The sequence below is a fragment of the Ictidomys tridecemlineatus genome, chromosome X (assembly GCF_052094955.1).
Source record: "Ictidomys tridecemlineatus isolate mIctTri1 chromosome X, mIctTri1.hap1, whole genome shotgun sequence".
NCBI classification, from domain to species: Eukaryota; Metazoa; Chordata; class Mammalia; order Rodentia; family Sciuridae; genus Ictidomys; species Ictidomys tridecemlineatus.
This window is the reverse complement of record NC_135493.1, coordinates 29,088,144-29,106,381: the sequence shown is the minus strand read 5'-3', so window position 1 is coordinate 29,106,381 and position 18,238 is coordinate 29,088,144. Positions and strand designations below refer to the sequence as shown.

Genomic DNA, 18,238 nt, shown 5'->3' with positions numbered 1-18,238 from the left:
GAATCTGTGTTTCAAATTAGTGGTTGCCCTCAAACATATGGTGATTTGTGATTGTTTGTTCAGATTTTAGATGAGGAATTTAAGGCTTCTTTTTTAAAATTTTGCTGTGCTGGGGGGATTGAACCCAGGACTTCTCACATGATAGGCAAGTACTATAGACCTTGCTTCATCCCCAGATTTTTTTCTTCCTTTTTTTATTTTGTATGCTGGGGATTGGAACCAAGCATGAGTCATACATTCCCAATTTCCAGCCCAGGAGGCACTTCTTATTATGATGGAATAGTTGATATAGACTCCTGACATAAAGGACTCAAAAACTGGACATACTATAAAAGTACTGTTTTTCAGACTTTGGACTAAGGCAGTGCATGACTGTGACCTGAGAGAAGGGAAATAAACAAGGTTATCCCTATAGTCACCTCAGCTTTCGGTCTCCAGGTACTTTATGGATCTCAGCACAGGGAGAAGGGTGCCCATGAAAATATGAGCAGTCTAAAGATTAGAGTTTGGTAAACCCATGGCAGCTGGAGTTTGCAGCATAAGGTACCTTGAAATTGATCATGGTTGGAGAAGAACTTTATCCTGGCACTCGGTAAATGCTACAAATCAAGGCTGTGTGTTTATATCTATGATCTGAGAGAGCCTGTTGACAAACATTTCCCACCAGACCATTGATAATATTCCTTTTCTGTATGTATACTTTGATTTGGAGAAATAGGGAAAATAGGCAGTCTAAAAACAGACCTCTGTGTTTATGTTCAACTGTTATTTTTATAAAACTCCCTCAGTAATTGACTAGAGAAAGAATAGCCTTTATAGCAAATGGTGGAACAATCGCATAACTACATGAAAAAAATGAACATCGGCCATTACCTCACATTATATACAAAACTTACTTTAAAATTTCTAAAAGAATCCACGAGTAAAAATAATTTGTAACCTTTAACTAAACAAAAAATTTTATTTATTCTTTTGAAAATTAGAAGGCAAGTCATAGACAAAGAAAAATATTTGAAATCTGCACACCTGATAAAGGAATTTTATCCATAATATATTGTGAAATCTTACATATCAATAAGAAGATAAGCAATACAGAATAATGGGAAAATATTCAAATGGACACTTCACATAAGAAGATATGACTAGGCAATAAGCATATTAATAGATGGTTAACATCTTTGGTTAATAGGAAGATACAAATCAAAAAACACAATGGGCTGAGGGGCACAGGCCTATAATCCCAGAGACTCTGGAAACTGAGGCAAGAGGGTCACAAATTAGAGGCCAGCCTTGGCAACTTAAGGAGACCCCCATTTCAAATTTTTTTTTTAAAAAGGGGTTGGGGATATACCTTAGTGGTGAAGTGCCCCTGGGTTCAATTCCCAGTACCATAAAAACCAAAGCAAAAGAAAATAAAAGCCAAAACCAAAAGAAAAAAAAAACAAACAAAAAACCCACAATGAAATACTGCTCTATATTCAATAGAATGGCTAAAACTTGAAAGACTGAAAATCTCAGGTATTAGAAAGTAGATCCACATGTGTTACACTGGTGATAGGTGTGTAAAATGGTACAGCCACTTTGTTGTTACTTTTTTTATTATGAGACAATCTCACTATGTTACTTCCAATTCTCCTGCCTCAGACTCCTGAGTCACAGGGATTATAAGCATCTGCCACCCTGTGGCTTATACAGCTACTTTTTAAAATTATACTTGTAAACCTTTTGTTTTTATTTATGTAATTTTACATGGTGCTGAGGATTGAACCCAGGGCCTCACATGCCCTAGGTGAGTGCTCTACTGCTGAGCTACAACCCCAGCCCTACAGCTACTTTTGAAACTTTCTGTTTTTAAATAAAAGTCAACATACCCATACTGTATTACCAGCAGTTGGAAGTCTATTTCCTTATACATTCCAAATAAAAAGATATATTCTATCACAAAATAACTTTCATATGAATGTTCATAGCAGTTTTTATTTATTATAGTTCTAAACTGAAAATCAGTCAAGATATCCATCACTATTAAAATTAACAACAACAACAACAACAACAACAACAAAAGGCTGAGGTTGTGGCTAAATGGTAGAACACTTGCCTAGAATGTATGAGGCACTGGGTTTGATTCTCTGCACCGCATACAAATAGATTAAGGTCCAATGACAACTACATTTAAAAAAAAAACACAAGAAGATGTGGCATATTAACATAATCAAATGCTACACCATATAATTAAAGACTACTGACACATGTAGCTACATGGGTTAATTTAAAAACATGCTGAAACCAGATACCAAGCCCTTTTTATTTTTTAAGTTCCTGAATCTGACCTTGAACTTATGATTCTACTGCTTCAGACTCTGGAGTTGCTGGGATTCTAGTGATGAATCACAGCCTGGCTAGTAAAATGTAATTCTGAAAGTAGCTGAAATCAACACTGTGAATATGACAGCAAGACAGCGATAAAAATAGTGCTCCTTAGAATATACCTCTTTTCAGTTGAGGTCAATACCAATAATTCACTTTAGAAAACTAATTTTCACATTATTTGTGGAAACCACAGTGTAGTCCTAAGGTTCTGGCCTGAGAAGCATGAATCCACCTCGGTTTTCTTTTACTGATAGCCATATGAATGATCAGCAGTACTCAAGAGTCCCATCCGGTGTGCTGACAGCCCATCTTTCCTCTAAAGCACTCTCATGTAAACAAAATTGCCCAGTTGTTGTTTATGAGACAGGGTCTTGCTATGTTTCCCAGGCTGGCCCTGAACTCGTGGGCTCAAGTGATCCATCTGCCTCAGCCTTCCAAGTAGCTGGGACTACAGGTGCATTCCTCAGCTCCTGGCTTAATTGCCCAGTTTGATAGGGATGACCAATTTCTTCCAGTAGGCCCCTCCAGGTCATTTAAATTTCATGTCTAAGGGTTTCTAGGAAAGAGAGAAGCCCTTTTAAGTATTGAACATGATTATGAGGATTCAGTTAAATCAAGAAGAGTAAGTGCTTTCAGACTCATGGACCTGGTAAACACAATTTCAAAGAAAGATAACATCATTGCTTTGAAGAGTCACTCTTAATTTTTAACAAGGCTAGTTTGAAAAAGGTTAGTGGTAATTATCCTGGTTGCTAAATATTAGCCAAAGACTTTTATTAGAATCTGAGACACCCATTCTACTTGGGGAGTATGATAGTTTTAATTTTTTATACATTTTGAGATGGAGGTCTCACTATGTTGCCCAGGTTGGTCTTAAATTTCTGGGCTCAAGTAATCCTCCTGTTTCAGCCTCCCAAATAGGTGGAACTACTGGTACATGCTACCACACCCAGCTAAAGCTTGATAGTTTAATCTTCAAACATTTGCATAATTCATGAATATCAGTAGACATAAATCTATTTCCCTAGTGTAATTTGATTAACTCTGGTATCCCCAGAGTGGGGATTTTGTGCATTAAGAGTCTTTACCACTGCCTCACTTGTAAGTTTTTGAAGAAAAGATTTAAGCCTATTCAAACATCGTATGTTCCACAATTAGACAAAATCTCCTACCTTCCATAAGTGTTAAGTCTATGAAATCTCATTGTCATCAGCTTCCTGGTAAAGTTGGTTGGCAAACATTTTCTGTGCTTTCTTTGGGAGTTGTTACTATTTGGATGTGAGGTGTCACCCAAATGATTATGTGTGAGACAATTCAAGAAGGCTTAGAGGTGAAACCTTAACCAAATCAGTGAACTAATCCCCCCCCCTCAATGAGGATTAACTGAGTGGTAACTGAAGGCAGGTAGGGTGTGGCTGGAGGAGGAGTATCATTGGGGTATGCCTTTGGGGTATATATTTTGTATCTGCTGAGCAGTCGGTCTCTGCTTCCTGATCATGTGAGCCTCTTCCCTCCACCACATTCTTCCATCCTGATGTTCAGGTTCACCTTAATCCCAGAGGAATTGGAGCCAGCTTTCTATGGACTCAGACCTCTGAATCTGTGAGCCCCCAAATAAACTTTTTCTTCTCTAAAGTTGTTCTTGTCAGGTCCTTTGGTCACAGCAGCAAAAAAGATGACTAAAACACAAGTGTCCCTGCAAAGAATTCTAATGACAAAAAAGACTCCTTAATACAGCATGTTTTGAATAATTTCATCATTTTGATGGACATGGTAATAATCTAGTGCCTTTTCCTGTTACTTAGATGATTTTGTTAATACCAAAAATAATAAGCAAGTAAAGACCTGGCGTAAGAATTCTTTATAGATATTTTCTTTAATTCAACTGAAATTTGTTAAACACTTTTTCAGTCCATTTGTTCATTTCTCTTTATGAAGGCTATTTTTGGAATTGAACAAAGTTTTCTTGTATTAGCAGTGAGGCTTCTAAGTTTAGTCTGTCAGTTTTAAAAGAAGGTTTTGCAGTTGTCAACAAAACCATAGCCTTTAGAAATTTTGTCATTCTGTCCTGTTTGAATTCTACAATAGATCATTGATATCTAAGTTTGCAGTTGTAAAGTCTCATAACAAATCACTTTTAAATTTTCCATGAAGTATTGTAGTTCCTACTGAATCAAGAATCTCTATTTTCCCAAATTTGCCCTATTGTATGAAAGACATCAAACATCATTTGTATATATATATTCATCTATAGGTAGATATATCTGCAGATAGATTGGTATATTTCTACATGGAAAGATCTCTCTCTCTCTCTCTCTCTCTCTCTCTCTCTCACATACACACACACACACACACAACACACACACACCTTCGCAAAGGAACAGCAGGGTTTAGAAAATTCCATCTCCTAAGCACAATATTAGGATTGGATAAAATACTAGTTCATAGCAACTCTGATGGTACACTAGCAAATGCTGGGTTTTATGCCATTATAACTATTGTATGAGGGATATCCAAATCAAGTGACAAAATGTAATAGCTTAAGTCTTTTCAATAAATAGGGTGGTTACTACTGGGACTCAGACATCCAAGCATTCCCAGTATCATGACATCCAGATTGGTCTATAGTCTAATCCCAATTTCAGAGTTAATGTTCCACTGGAAGTATCTTTATTTTCCAGAAAACACAAATGGAAAGATTTTCTAGAATTTGGAATCCCCCAAACTGGAGGAGAGATAATAGCTAATTTCCATTGTTCAAATACTTCTTGAGATTCGAGGTTTAAACTAGGGAATTTGGAAGATTATCATACAAATGAATCACCAGAGGTATCTAATTAGTCTGTTTAGTAGGCTTTCATCTGCATAATTGACTGCTTTCTAGAATATAACACTTTCAGCCTTTAGCTGATAATGGATGCCTGAAATATTTTCCTTCACTTTGCTAAGGTTGAAATTTGTCTAGTAAGGTTTTATGTTCCTGTGAAGCCAAAATATCAGTTTTAGCTTGTCCTGTAGTTTCTAAGACTACCAACAAGTTAACTATGTAATGAATAGAGATACTCACAGTGGAACAAATTTCTGAGTTTTTCTGTAAATGACTTGAGAAAATCTTAGGAGATTCTCCACACCTTTTGGGAATCCTTGGATTTTATAACAATTATAATTCCTACGTAACTAAAGACAAATGAGAATTTAAACTTATCCACTACAGAAAAAGAAAGAAAAGAAAAACAGATCAACTATGGAGACAAATTTTGCAGAGGACAGTGTTGCATTTAAGTCAGAAAATTATAGGGTTAGGAACTACATGCATTAAGAGAACACAAAATCTACTTACCACTTTAATATACTATACAAATCTTGATAGTGGTCGGCCGTAGTTTATCAAATTTATCTTCCCTCCTTACTAGAATTATGGGAGTATTAAAGGGTGAGTACACTCTTAAAATTATTCCTCCTTTCCCTACCCCTTAAACTTTTTATAATGTTTTATTGTTTCTAATTGAGCTTTAGCCAAAGATTATTGTTTTACACACTAATATGGCTTATCCTTTGGAAAAGCTATTTTTAGTGATTTCCTATCTTAAACCAGTATCATTATTCCCTAGAGCCCAACATAATGCATCAATTTGTTTTTGCTCTGGCACAAAGGGAACAAATCAAATGCCCTTTTCCCAGCAAGCATAGCAAGCACTTGATTTTGGAATATAGTATATGTCAGCCTTTAATTTGTTTAGCAGGATTCTTCCCAGTTGGTTTACAGGAGGATCATGAAAAAAGTAAAAAAAGCCTTCTCCTCACTCAGTGGACCAATCTGTATGGGAAATATGGTGGAAATGGAACAAACAGAAGACTGATGTGAAGTACCAACAATCATATCAACATATTTACCAAATGCACAAAGTAAGAAGTTTCCAATCGCAAAATAAGCAGTATCCATATTGTCCAGAAAAGGGAAAGGTGGATTGGCCTGGGTAAAAGTTATTGAAATATGTTTCCCTAGTTCCCACCTTCAAGATTTTTCCAATTTGTCAAATTTGAACTATTTTCCAATTATTCCCCAGCTGAGAGTTTTGTACTTCTGGGCTTTTTTTTTTTTTTTTTTTTTTTGGTGGGGTGGTAGTGGTGGGTATCAAACCCAGGGCTTCACACATGCTAAGAACGTATTCTGCCCCTGAGGTTTACTCCAGATAGATTCTGGGCTTTCTTGATTCCCTTGTTCTTTAAGTTTTTGTATCCTTTAGCATTTCAACCACAATTGTTATTGCAGTGCCTTGGCTTTTTGCAATAACAACATATGAGTTTTCCCTTCTTCCTTTGTTCCTTTGGCTAGAGTAGTATTATGCCCTTTAGTAAACAGATTCAACTGAGCAGTTTTAAATTATCCTTTCTATCTTTATTCTTTTTGAACTGGGGATTTAACCCAGGGCACTTTACCACTGAGCTACATTCCAAGCTCATCTTTTTTATTTTATTTGAAACAGGGTCTTGCTAAATTGCTCAGGCTGACCTTGAACTTGGGATTCTAGGGATGCTAGGATTACAGGTGTGCCCCACTGTGCCTGGCAAATTATTTCATTTCTTATCTGGCTTTCTGTAGACTGCTTCCAAACTGGTAACTGCTACTAAGACTTGAGAAATAGTCTTTCTTTCTTTTTTTTTTTTTTTAAATATTTATGTTTCAGTTGGACACAATACCTTTATTTATTTATTTTTATGTGGTGCTGAGGATCAAACCCAGGGCCTCGCATGCGCTAGGCGAGCGTTCTACCACTGAGCCACACCCCAGCCCGTCTTTCTTTCTTATCCTATCACTTTTTCCCTAAATTGAGTTTGGATAGTTGGTGTCTTAAGTCTCTTTGGGTTGATTGCTTCATAAACATGGAAAATTCCATAGACTGGGAAATTTATAATTGCACACAGTTCTAGGGGCCTGGGGAGTCCAAGATCAAGGCCAAACATAAAAAAACCCCTCACACTTTCATGATTTTTTCTATATATTAATCCATTATTTATATGGTCATATCCAAAGGAAAACAGTTTTTGTCATATCTTTTTGACGAGCAGGAAATTATATTTTGGAGCCTGATTCTCACAGATAAGGAGACAGGGTGCACTCTTCTTGGTGGTCACTTTTCAAAGAGATGGCTCCTTAGCCTTTAAAAATGACACTGCTAGGATGCAAAACTGGCTGCAAGAGGCTTATTTAGCTTTGAAAAAAAATTAATATACTTTTCAAGGAGGCAGAGATAGCATTTATAATCAGGTGTTTAAAATGAAATGTTAAAAGGAAATGGATTAAAGTCCTCTTTACTTCTTTTTTTTTTTTTTGGTGCTGAGGATTGAACCCAGGGGTGCTTAACCACTGAGTCACATCCCAAGACCTTTAAAAAAATATTTTATTTAGAGACAGGGTCTTGCTGAGTTGCTGAGTTCCTAGATGAGTTGCTAAGTACCTCGCTAAGTTGTTGAGGCTGGCTTTGAACTCATGATCCTCCTGCCTCAGTCTTTTACTTTTTTACACTAGGAAAATTTAAAAATATTTTCGATTCACACGCTTGTAATCCCAGTTACATTTGAGACTGAAGTAGAAGGATTGGAAGTTCAAGGCCAGCCTCAGCAACATAGAGAGGCCCTAAGCAATTTAGCAAGACTATGTCTCCAAAGAAAATAAATGAGGACTATGGATGTAACTCAATGTTAAAGTGCCCCTGGGTACCAAAAAAAAAAAAAAAAAGAAAGAAAAGAAAAGAAAAAATGAGGCTTTATTTATCCTTACACTGGTAAGAACAAGTCAAGGTTACTATGACCTAATAAATGATCTAGATTGGGATTTGTGCATAGAAAGAACAAAAGGCCTCATTAAATGGACCTTAAGTATGAGATATAAACTGACTGCCAGGATGCTAGCAAAGCCCTGTCACTACACCCTGGGTACAAGGTCAGAGCTGGAGTAGTAGTAAGAGAGATCTAATACTAGATCTAGGGTTGCTTAAACAGTTCTGCTTGTATAGATTCTAGAATTCACAACAGGGCCCAGCCTTTCGATGGTTTGGGTCAAAAAGCTTCAACTAGGGGCTGGGGATATATGGCTCAGTTGGTAGAGTGTTTGCCTCACATGCACAAGGCAATGGAGGCAATGGGTTCAATCTCTAGCACCATCAAAAAAAAAAGCCTCAACTAGAGTAAAAGAAAGGAACAATTTAGGGCTAGAACTAAGGAAATTATCAGTTATGTTGATACAGTTTGGAGTACAAATACTTTGTTTTTTTTTTTAACACCGTATTAAAATCTTTTACTCAGTTAAATAAAATATATTATGAGGAAAAGTAAACGTGAGATTTAACAAAAACAATACTTTTGAAAGCAGAATATGCATTTTTTTTCTGGAAATAATATTGCAAATGGTCACTTTTGGATCAATTTACCACACGAGGAACAAAACTACTAAAATAGGTTGGCTTAACCAAGCCACTTAATCTGTTCTACAGTAAATTACTTGAGATCATTCCTTACTTTAACATTTAATACCAATTTAAAGGGCTGGTAATAATAGCTCAGTGGTAGGGGTGCTTGCCTAGTATTAGTAATGCAGGGCCATAGGTTTGATCCCTGTACCATCCTCCTGAACAAAATAAACAAAAATCAACACTATGTGTTTCATAGCCACATCTGTAAGATATGCTTTACTTTTCCCAAAATAGTCTAAAGCTTAATTAGAGTACTTACTTTTACCACCTTGTCATATCTTCTGTTCAGAATACTATTTTATCATTGGCAATATGATCTATATCATGTCTGATGTTAACAATGTTATCCAAGAATTGAGTTCTTTGAAGGTAGACTCTGCAATCAGGAAGGAAGAAGTCTAAATGGGTGCAGGCCATATACCACTATTTATTTTTCCTGGTTGTATAAATGGAGAGTTCAGTTCTTGGTCTTCAGTGAACTGGGGTAAAGAGTTAGGATTACAATGGTGAGAAACGTGTACTCACAGATGGACCACCATGTTGAGCTGAAGCAGGTCCTGGAAGAAGATATTTTGTATAAGGTGGCACCTGGGAAGCTATGGAGCAAGTGAAAAGTATTAGCATTCTAGGGAAGATGGGACATTACGTGGGCTAATGATGGAAGAGAAGGCAGTCTATGCAGAATTTCTGTGGAGGTACAATATGTTGAGAGTTCAATACCGCTGGCTTACCCAGATATTCAGGATTACGGTGAGCTAGTAGTGTAGAGGAAGGAAGGAGGTGGTGGTACTCAAGCACCTAAATTTGAGTTGTCTTGATTAGGAGCAAATATCAAATTGTTATACCTTGTTGAAATATTAAAGTTCTCTGACTCAATGAAGGAGGTGGAGGTGAAGCCATGAAGAGGTTTTGCTGAAGGAGCATAAATATTCTCACATGGTTAATGATATAGCCCATATGGCATATGTTGCAAAGGAAGTAGTAGTATCATAATGTATTGGTTTGGTGAAATATGGTTCCAACGATGTTTATTTGGCTGCATGATAACATAACTAGGGATTTCAATTCGTGTGTGGAGGAACTTTTTCCGATTAGGAACTAGCTCCCATATGGCGGAAGTTGATATGAGCCTGCAAAGCTCTCTGAGACAAGTAAGTTCTCTTGCACTCTTGAACACTGCTGCACACGAAGACAGAACCTTGCACACATTTCTCAACTAGCCTCACTGGATGACCACAGTCCAGACACACTCTATTTCCCTCATTTCCATGTAAAACGGCACAAGCATAGCAAAAAGCATGCTTACATGGAATCATCCGCCCGTAGATTTTAATCGGTAATTCACACTTGTTACAAAAATGAACTGGTGTATCATCCTTTTTACCTAATATGTTTATCTTAAAGTCCCAAAAAACTTCCTCATTGTATCTTTGCTGATTTATAAATGTTTCACCACCTGCACAGTCATACCGTTGCTCCTCATTGCGGTCAAATCCAGTGGCGTGCTCCATGATTCTACTCGCACTGCACAATGGGAACGGAAGTGAGCGGGTACGGAAATGAGTTGCACCACACATGCGCCCTACTTCTTAGTGCGTTGACTACGGTCACAAACTTTGACGTTTGACCTTTTACCTATCCCTGTACCAATGAGGGAGCCAGTCACAGGGAGAGCTAGTAGGTAAGGATCTTGAGTGTTGAGTTTGCTAAGGCCGCTCTCCTCTTGCTTCAAGAAAAAGTAAGCTTTAACTGTGCAATAAGAAATTGACCCTAAGTGGGAGAGGTGGAGCATAGAAGCGGTTGTACCCAAAGGAATGAGATCTGGGCAGTAAGGTAGGCTGCTTGCCCTTATAAGCTTTAAAAAATATCATTTTTATTAATATATGTTAATTATACATAGTAATGGGATTCTACATAATATTTCCATACATATATATAGCAGGCATTGATCATATCTATCCACTTCCACCCTTCTCCCCTACTTGGCCACACAACCTTTCCAAGTTGCTAGTAGACTTTTGAAATGATGGAATGGTGTTTTCTTTTTCCTCTCCTTTAAAAAAATGCTTGAGATTGAACTCACCATTGAACTTCACCATTGAGCCACATTCCCAGTCCTTGTAATTTATTTTTTGTTTGAGACAGGGCCTTGCTAAGTTGATGGGTCTGTTCTTAAACTTGGGGTTCTTCTGCCTCAGCCTCCCAAGTTGTTGTGGTTACAGATTAGAATGTCTTTTTTTAAAATATCTTTTTGGATGTTGATGGACCTTTATTTTATTCATTTATTTATATGGGTGCTGAGAATCGAACCCAGGGCCTCACACATACTGGGCAAGTGCTCTACCACTGAGCCACCACTCCAGCCCTGGATTGTCCTTTTTTGAGGTGAACACCCACCCATAATCTGAAAATTTCAAGTAGAAACTGGATAGCTTTTTTCTAGAGATGCTGTAAATCTGGTTTCTAATTTTTTTTTTCTTGCAGGAGTACCCCTAATGGATGAGAAGAGTTAAGTATGTAAATGTGAGGGAGAAAGGGGAATGTTCTACTTACCATCTAAACCAAGAGATTTCTTTGAATTCTTATGGTTTAACATTATATGAATAGAGCTTTGTTTCAGAATATATGTTTCAATGAAAACATTGCTTTTAAGCTGGGCATGGTGGGGTACACCTAAAAGGTATTCTGGAGGTTAAATCAGGAGGATCACCAGTTTGAGGCTAGTCTCATCAACCATGGGAGACTGTCTTTTTTCTTCCCCTTTTAAATACTTTTTTTTTTTAGTTGTTGGTAGACATTTATTTTATTTATTTATAGATGGTGCTGAGAATCGAACCCAGTGCCTCACACATGCCAGGCAAGTACACTACCACTGAGCTATAGCCCCAGTCCTGAGACTCTTAATGTAAAAAGGACTGGCTCAGTGGCTCAGTGGTAGATTGCCCCTGGGTTCAATCCCTAGTACTACAAAGAAAATGAACAAAGCATTGCTTTTAATTACTTAATTAAAATGCCTGTGTCTCTCTCCTCCTCTGAAGCATTTGAATAATAATGAAATCCCAGAAAAATATACCAGATGTGTGCCAAACCCTATAGCACACTGCTGTATTGTCCCTTCTTGTTGATACATCAACTTGTGATGCTCTGCACATGGTAATATCTCTTATTGAGTCATCCTCTAAGAGTTGGAAATCATCTTCTTAATTTAATTTTTTTTAGTTGTAGGTGGACACAATACCTTTATTTTATTTTTATGTGGTGCTGAGGATTGAACCCAGTGCCTCATGCATGCTAGGCAAGTGCTCTTCCACAACCCCAGCCCCCTTAATTTAATTTTAAAGCTGATATATAAAAATATAAAAAATTCACATTTATTTGTACCATGCAATATTAGAATAAATACATACATTGTATAATGTTGAAATCAGGTTAAGGAAATCATTTTTATACAGAATTCTTTTATAATAGTATTTTAAGACCATTTAGTTGTGAATAAAAATTCAAAGTTAAAAACCTCAATAAATTAGGGAGGCAATTAGTTGCTTTACAGATGTCTTCCTGAATCTAAAAATTTTTTTTTTTTGGTACATTTGATTTCTAGAGCATTAACATCTTGGAGGAGAGACCTAAGTAAAATAAACAGTTAAAGGTCAAATAATAATGTTGATCACTCAAAGATAAATGGAAAGCATATTAGAAGTTATCATTTGTTTATAAGCCTGGAGTTACAGAAATTTCATTTGTATTCACCTAAAGGGAACTGTCAACTGTAAAGTGATATGCAGCCTATCTATGATGACTTCATTTAATTATGTCCAGAATAAGTGCTTTTATTCTTATTCACAAAGAAACTTTGCAGAAGAAGTGATGAAATACCATGCCAAATATACCAAATGTATGATTAAAAAATAATTAAAGGGTAGGTCAGAGCAGGAAATTGCTCTCATTAAGTACATTATCCATCTCTACTGAAACACCAAGGCACACTCAAAGCTGACCTTTGCCAAACAGACAAAATCAGCAGGGATATTGCACCAGGTTGAAAATGCTAAGGAGGAAAGAGCCATAAAAACATTTTTTTTTGGCATTACCCATTTAGACACTGGAATTGCTGAAGCATATAGTTAGATTATAATATTTTTTGCATTAGTACCCCATGACTAATGCTTGGGATTTGGAAAGACTCTGTAATAATGGGGAGTTAAAAGTTTTCCCATTTGCTGACATAAAAGAAAAATTTATAGGCACATATGATGCTTTATTACAGTGAATAACAGTAAACATCTGAGGTACAGGAAAAAGAAGAATGAGAGACACCCCCCACCAGTGGTATTCAAAATCATTATGTAACTTACAGCTGGTTTGAAGAGGAAATCAAGGTCAGAGACTTACACAACAGCCACTCTTCTTAATCCATTTCATTATTGACAAATTCCCCCAAAGTTATATGTAAACATGTACCAGTTTGATTTACCTGATCTATAATATCTTTTCACAACTATTTTCTTACTTTTTTACATCTTATTAAAATATTTTTATTGATTTAAAAGAGATTTTGTCAAAACAATTTTTTTGTGATTTAAAATTGAGGGACATTGATGCCTGGGGATTTTATAGGTTTGTTTCTTATATCAATCTAAGTAAAGTTCTTTTATCTTTCTTTTGAATTTATTGTCTCTAGGCAATGATTGCTGATACTTGAGCCTTTCAGTTCTTTGACCCTTTGCAAAATACTAAATGTAATAGAAATGTCTAAGTATGCAAGGGACCTTGTAATTCATTCTGGACCCTTCTTTCTGCATAATAATCCCATCTGAGATGAAGTAGTTTTTTGCAATGCTGGGAATTGAACCCATGTCTTTGTGGATGCTAGGCAAGCAGTCTACCTCTGAACCACACCCCCAACCCAAGATGAAATAGGTTTTAAAGGTTCTCTGTATTTGGATGGATTCAACTTTGCTGAGAGATATTGAAATAGGGAAGCCCAGAGTCTTAACTCCTTAACATTCCCACTCCTTAGTTCTCCTACAGTGGTCATTTAGGCAGCTTAATGGAGCATAGTTTGAAAACCATTCCTTGAATGTATCTTTTTAAAGCTGATGTATAAAATGTTTATACTGAACTATATCGTACATCCTAAAAAATAATAGATGAGCTGGGCATGGTGGCGCATGCTTGTAATCCCAGTGGCTCAGGAGGCTGAGATAAGAGGATTGGGAGTTCAAAGCCAGCCTCAACAAAAAAGTGAGGCACTAAACAACTCAGTGAGACCCTGTCTCTAAATAAAAAAACAAAATAGGGCTGGGGATGTGGCTCAGTGGTGGAGTGACCCTGAGTTCAAACCAGAGTACCTCTTGCGAAAAATAATAGATGAGCACTCATATCTTCCACCTAGCTTAAGTAATAGAGTATGCTCAGTATATTTGAAAGCCCTACTGCTCTTTTCACTTCTATTGCTTCTCCACCCAGGCAAGTACTTTAATGAATTTAGTGGTGTTTTCTGGCTATATTAAGTTTTAAGTTTTAAAAATCACACATGCCTATATCTTTATAGAAAATATAATCTGGGTTTGCATGTTTTTAACTTTCTAGGGATCAAATAATACTATGAATTCCATTGTTCATTTAACATTATATTTCTGAGAGAATTTCATGTTAATTTATGTAGCTATATTTTGTTGATTTTTTTTCAGTAGTGCATTCCATTGTAGAAATACATTTTAATCTGTTATTCTATTAATGAGTATTTGGTTTGTTCCCAGGCAGGTTTTACAAGTACTACTTTGAAGCATATCTTGTACATATCTCGTACATGTTCAATAATTTCTCTAGGGCATGTATATAAGGTTAGTACTAAAGGATGATACAGAATGATGAATCACTTTTACAAAATATTCATAGCAATTTATCAGCAGAGTATAAAAGTTTTTGTTGCTCTATGACTTCACCAAACTTCTTTTTAATATAATCTGAAATATTACCAATTTGATGGTTTTAAATTTCTTACCATTAATTTTGTGTTTCTTTGATTATAACTGAGGTTGAACAGCTCTTTGTGTATTTGTTTGCAGTACTGGGGATTAAAACCAGGGGTGCTCTACCACTGAGTTACATCCATAGTCATTTATTTTGAGACAGGGTCTGGCAAAGTTACTAAATCTGGCCCCAGAGCTTGTGATCCTCCAGCCATACCCTCTTGAGTCACAGGGATTATAGGATGGCATACAACTTTACTGATTCTTGGTTTTATTTCTTGAGCTTTAGGGTCTTGTTAAGGAAGTTGGTACTGGAAACAATATGATGGAGTGCTGACCCTAGATTTTCTTCTGGCAGTTGCAAGGTTTCTGATCTAATTCTTAAATCTTTGATCCACTTTGATTTGGCCTTTGTGCAGGGTAATATATAAGGATCTAGTTTCATTCTTCTACATATGGCTGGTATTCCTGGCACCATTTGTTAAGTCTTTCTCCAACATATATTTTGGGTAACTTTGTCAAGTATCAAAGGGCTTTAAGTATGTGGGTTTGTCTGTGTCTTCTATTCTATTGCATTGGCTTTCATGTCTGTTTTGATGTCAAGTGCCATGCTGTTTTTGTTATTATAGCTCTGTAGTATAATTTGAGATCAGGTATTTGATGCCTCCTGAATCATTTGTATTTCTCAATATTGCTTTGGCTATTCTAGGTCTCTTATTCTTCCAAATGAATTTTAGGACTTTTTCCCCCTAGTTCTGTGAAGAACATCATTGCTATTTTGATGGAGATTGCATTGAATATATTGCTTTTGATTGTACAGTCATTTTGACATTATTAAATTTGTCTATGTAAGAACATGGGAGGTCTTTCCATCTTCTAACACCTTCTTCACTTCTTTGGTTTTTCTGTAATTTTCATTGTAGAGGTCTTTCACCTCCTTGGTTAGATTAATTCTCAAGTATTTTACTGTTTTTAAGGTCATTGTAAATGGAATGGTTTTTCTGATTTCTTAGCAGACTCGACTGCTGTATTATTGGAAAGCTATTGATTTATGATTACTGATCTTGTATCTTGCTACTTTGCTGAATTGATTTGTCAGTTCCAAATATGGTGAAATTTTTTGGGTCTTCTCGATATAGGATGATATCATCAGCAAACAGTTTGACTTCTTCTTTTTCTATTTGTGTCCCTTTGATTTCCATATCTTTTCTGATTTTCTGGCTAGTATTTCAAGTCTATATTGAATGGAAGTTGTAAAAGTAGACAACCTTGTCTACTTTCTGATTTTAGAGGAAATACTTTCAGTTTTTCTGCTTTCAGAACGATGTTGACTTTGGGTTTGTTATAGATAGCCTTTATTATGTGTGGTAAGTTCTTTCTACCCCTAGCTTCTTCAATATTTCTAAGATGAATGGGTGTTCGATATTATCAAAGGCCTTTTCTGCATTTATTGAGATGATAATATGATTCTTAATTCATATAAAGTGGTCAATTGCATAATATATTGATTTGTATATATTGAATGATCCATGAATCCCCGGGATGATTATCCTCTTGATGTGTTTTTGAATGTGGTTTGCTAATATTTCATTAAGGATTGTTGCATCTATGTTAATCAGGGATATTGGTCTGTAGTTTTCTTTCTTTGATGTGTCTTTGTCTGTTTTTATTTTTGTGTCAGTGTTATATTCAAGAGTATTTCTTACTTTCAGTTTCATGTAATAAGTTGAGAAAGTGGTGTTAGTTCTTTAAATGTCTGGAAGAACTCAGCCAAGAATGCATATGGTCCTGGGATTTCCTTTGAAGGCTTTTAATTGCTGTTTCAATTCCATCACTTGATATTGGTCTGTTTATGTTTTCTACATTTTCAAGGTTCAGTTTGGGCAAGTCGTATGGGTCTAGAAATCTGTCAGTATCTTTTAGATTTTCCAGTTTATTAGAGTATAAATTTCCAAAATACTTTTACAACTTCTAATAGTTCTAATTATGCTCTTGATATCAGAAGTATCTGTGGTGATATCTCCTCCTTTTTTTTCTAATATTGTTTATTGGGTCCTTTTCTCTTTTTTGGTTAGTTGTTCTATGGGTTTATCAATCTTACTCATCTTTTTGAAGAACCAACTTTTTTCTCAGATTTTTTTAATTGGTGCATCATAGTTGTATACATAATGATGAGATTTGTTACCTATTCACCCATGAACACAATATAACAATATAATTTGGCCAATATCAGTCCTCGGCACTGTACCCCTCCCTCCCCGCCTCATCCCTTTGGTCCCTTTCCTCTCCTGATCTCCCTTTGTTTTTCATGACATCTGCTCCCAATTTTTGTTTTCCTTTTTCCTCTCTACCTTCCTTATATGAGAAAAGACATAAGGACCCTTGCCCTTCTTTTTTTTTTTCCTATCAACTCTTGTGTTTTATTTATTTATTTATTCTATCAACTGTTGTGTTTTATTTTTTAATTGATTTTATTTTTTTAAATACACAATAGCAGAATGTATTACAATTCTTATTACACATATAGAGCACAATTTTTCATATCTTTGTTTAAAGTATGTTCACGCCAATTCATGTCTTTATACATGTACAGGTTTTTTTTTTTTTTGCATTACAATTCTTATATACCACAGTTTTTCATATCTCTGGTTGTATATAAAGTATGTTGACACCAATTCGTGTCTTCATACATGTACTTTGGATAATGATGTCCATCACATTCCACCATCCTTACTAACCCCCTGCCCCCTCCCTTTCCCTCCGGGCTCCCCTCTTCCCTATCTAGAATTCATCTGTTGTTCCATGCTCCCACTCCTTCCCCGCTATGAGTCAGCCTCCTTACATCAGAGAAAACATTTGGCATTTGTTTTTTGGGGGGATTGGCTAACTTCACTTAGCATTATCTTCTCCAACACCATCCATTTACCTGCAAATGCCATGATTTTATTCTCTTTTATTGCTGAGTAATATTTCATTGTGTATATATGCCACGTTTTTTTTATCCATTCCTCTATTGAAGGGCATCTAGGTTGGTTCTACAGTTTAGCTATTATGAATTGTGCTGCTGTAAACATTGATGTGGCTGTAGGACCCTTCCCTTCTGACTTTGCTTACTTCACTCAACATAATGGCCTCTAGTTCCATCCATTTTTCTGTAAATGACATAATTTCATTTTTATGGCTGAATAAAACTCCATTATGTATATAAACCACATTTTATTTATCCATTAATCAATTAATAAGCATCTAGGCTGACAAACCACTTTTTTGTTGCACTCATCCTGTATATTTTTCTAATTCTCTATTTCATTAATTTTGTTTTCTGTCTTCTACTTGTTTTGGAATTAGTTTGCTCTTCCCTTTCTAAGTCCTTGAGATGGAGCAGAAGCTAATTTATTTGGGATTATTTTAAAATGTAGG

The 18,238-nt window shown here is 36.0% G+C and overlaps 1 long non-coding RNA gene and 1 pseudogene across 1 annotated transcript in view; one reads left to right on the top strand and one right to left on the bottom strand.

Moving 5' to 3' along the window:
- The window catches only part of LOC144371694 (uncharacterized), a 638,576-nt gene that overhangs the window by 191,881 nt on the left and 428,457 nt on the right, over positions 1-18,238 (top strand). The window lies entirely within an intron of this gene.
- Positions 9,675-10,420, bottom strand: LOC101973406 (E3 ubiquitin-protein ligase Hakai pseudogene; annotated as a pseudogene).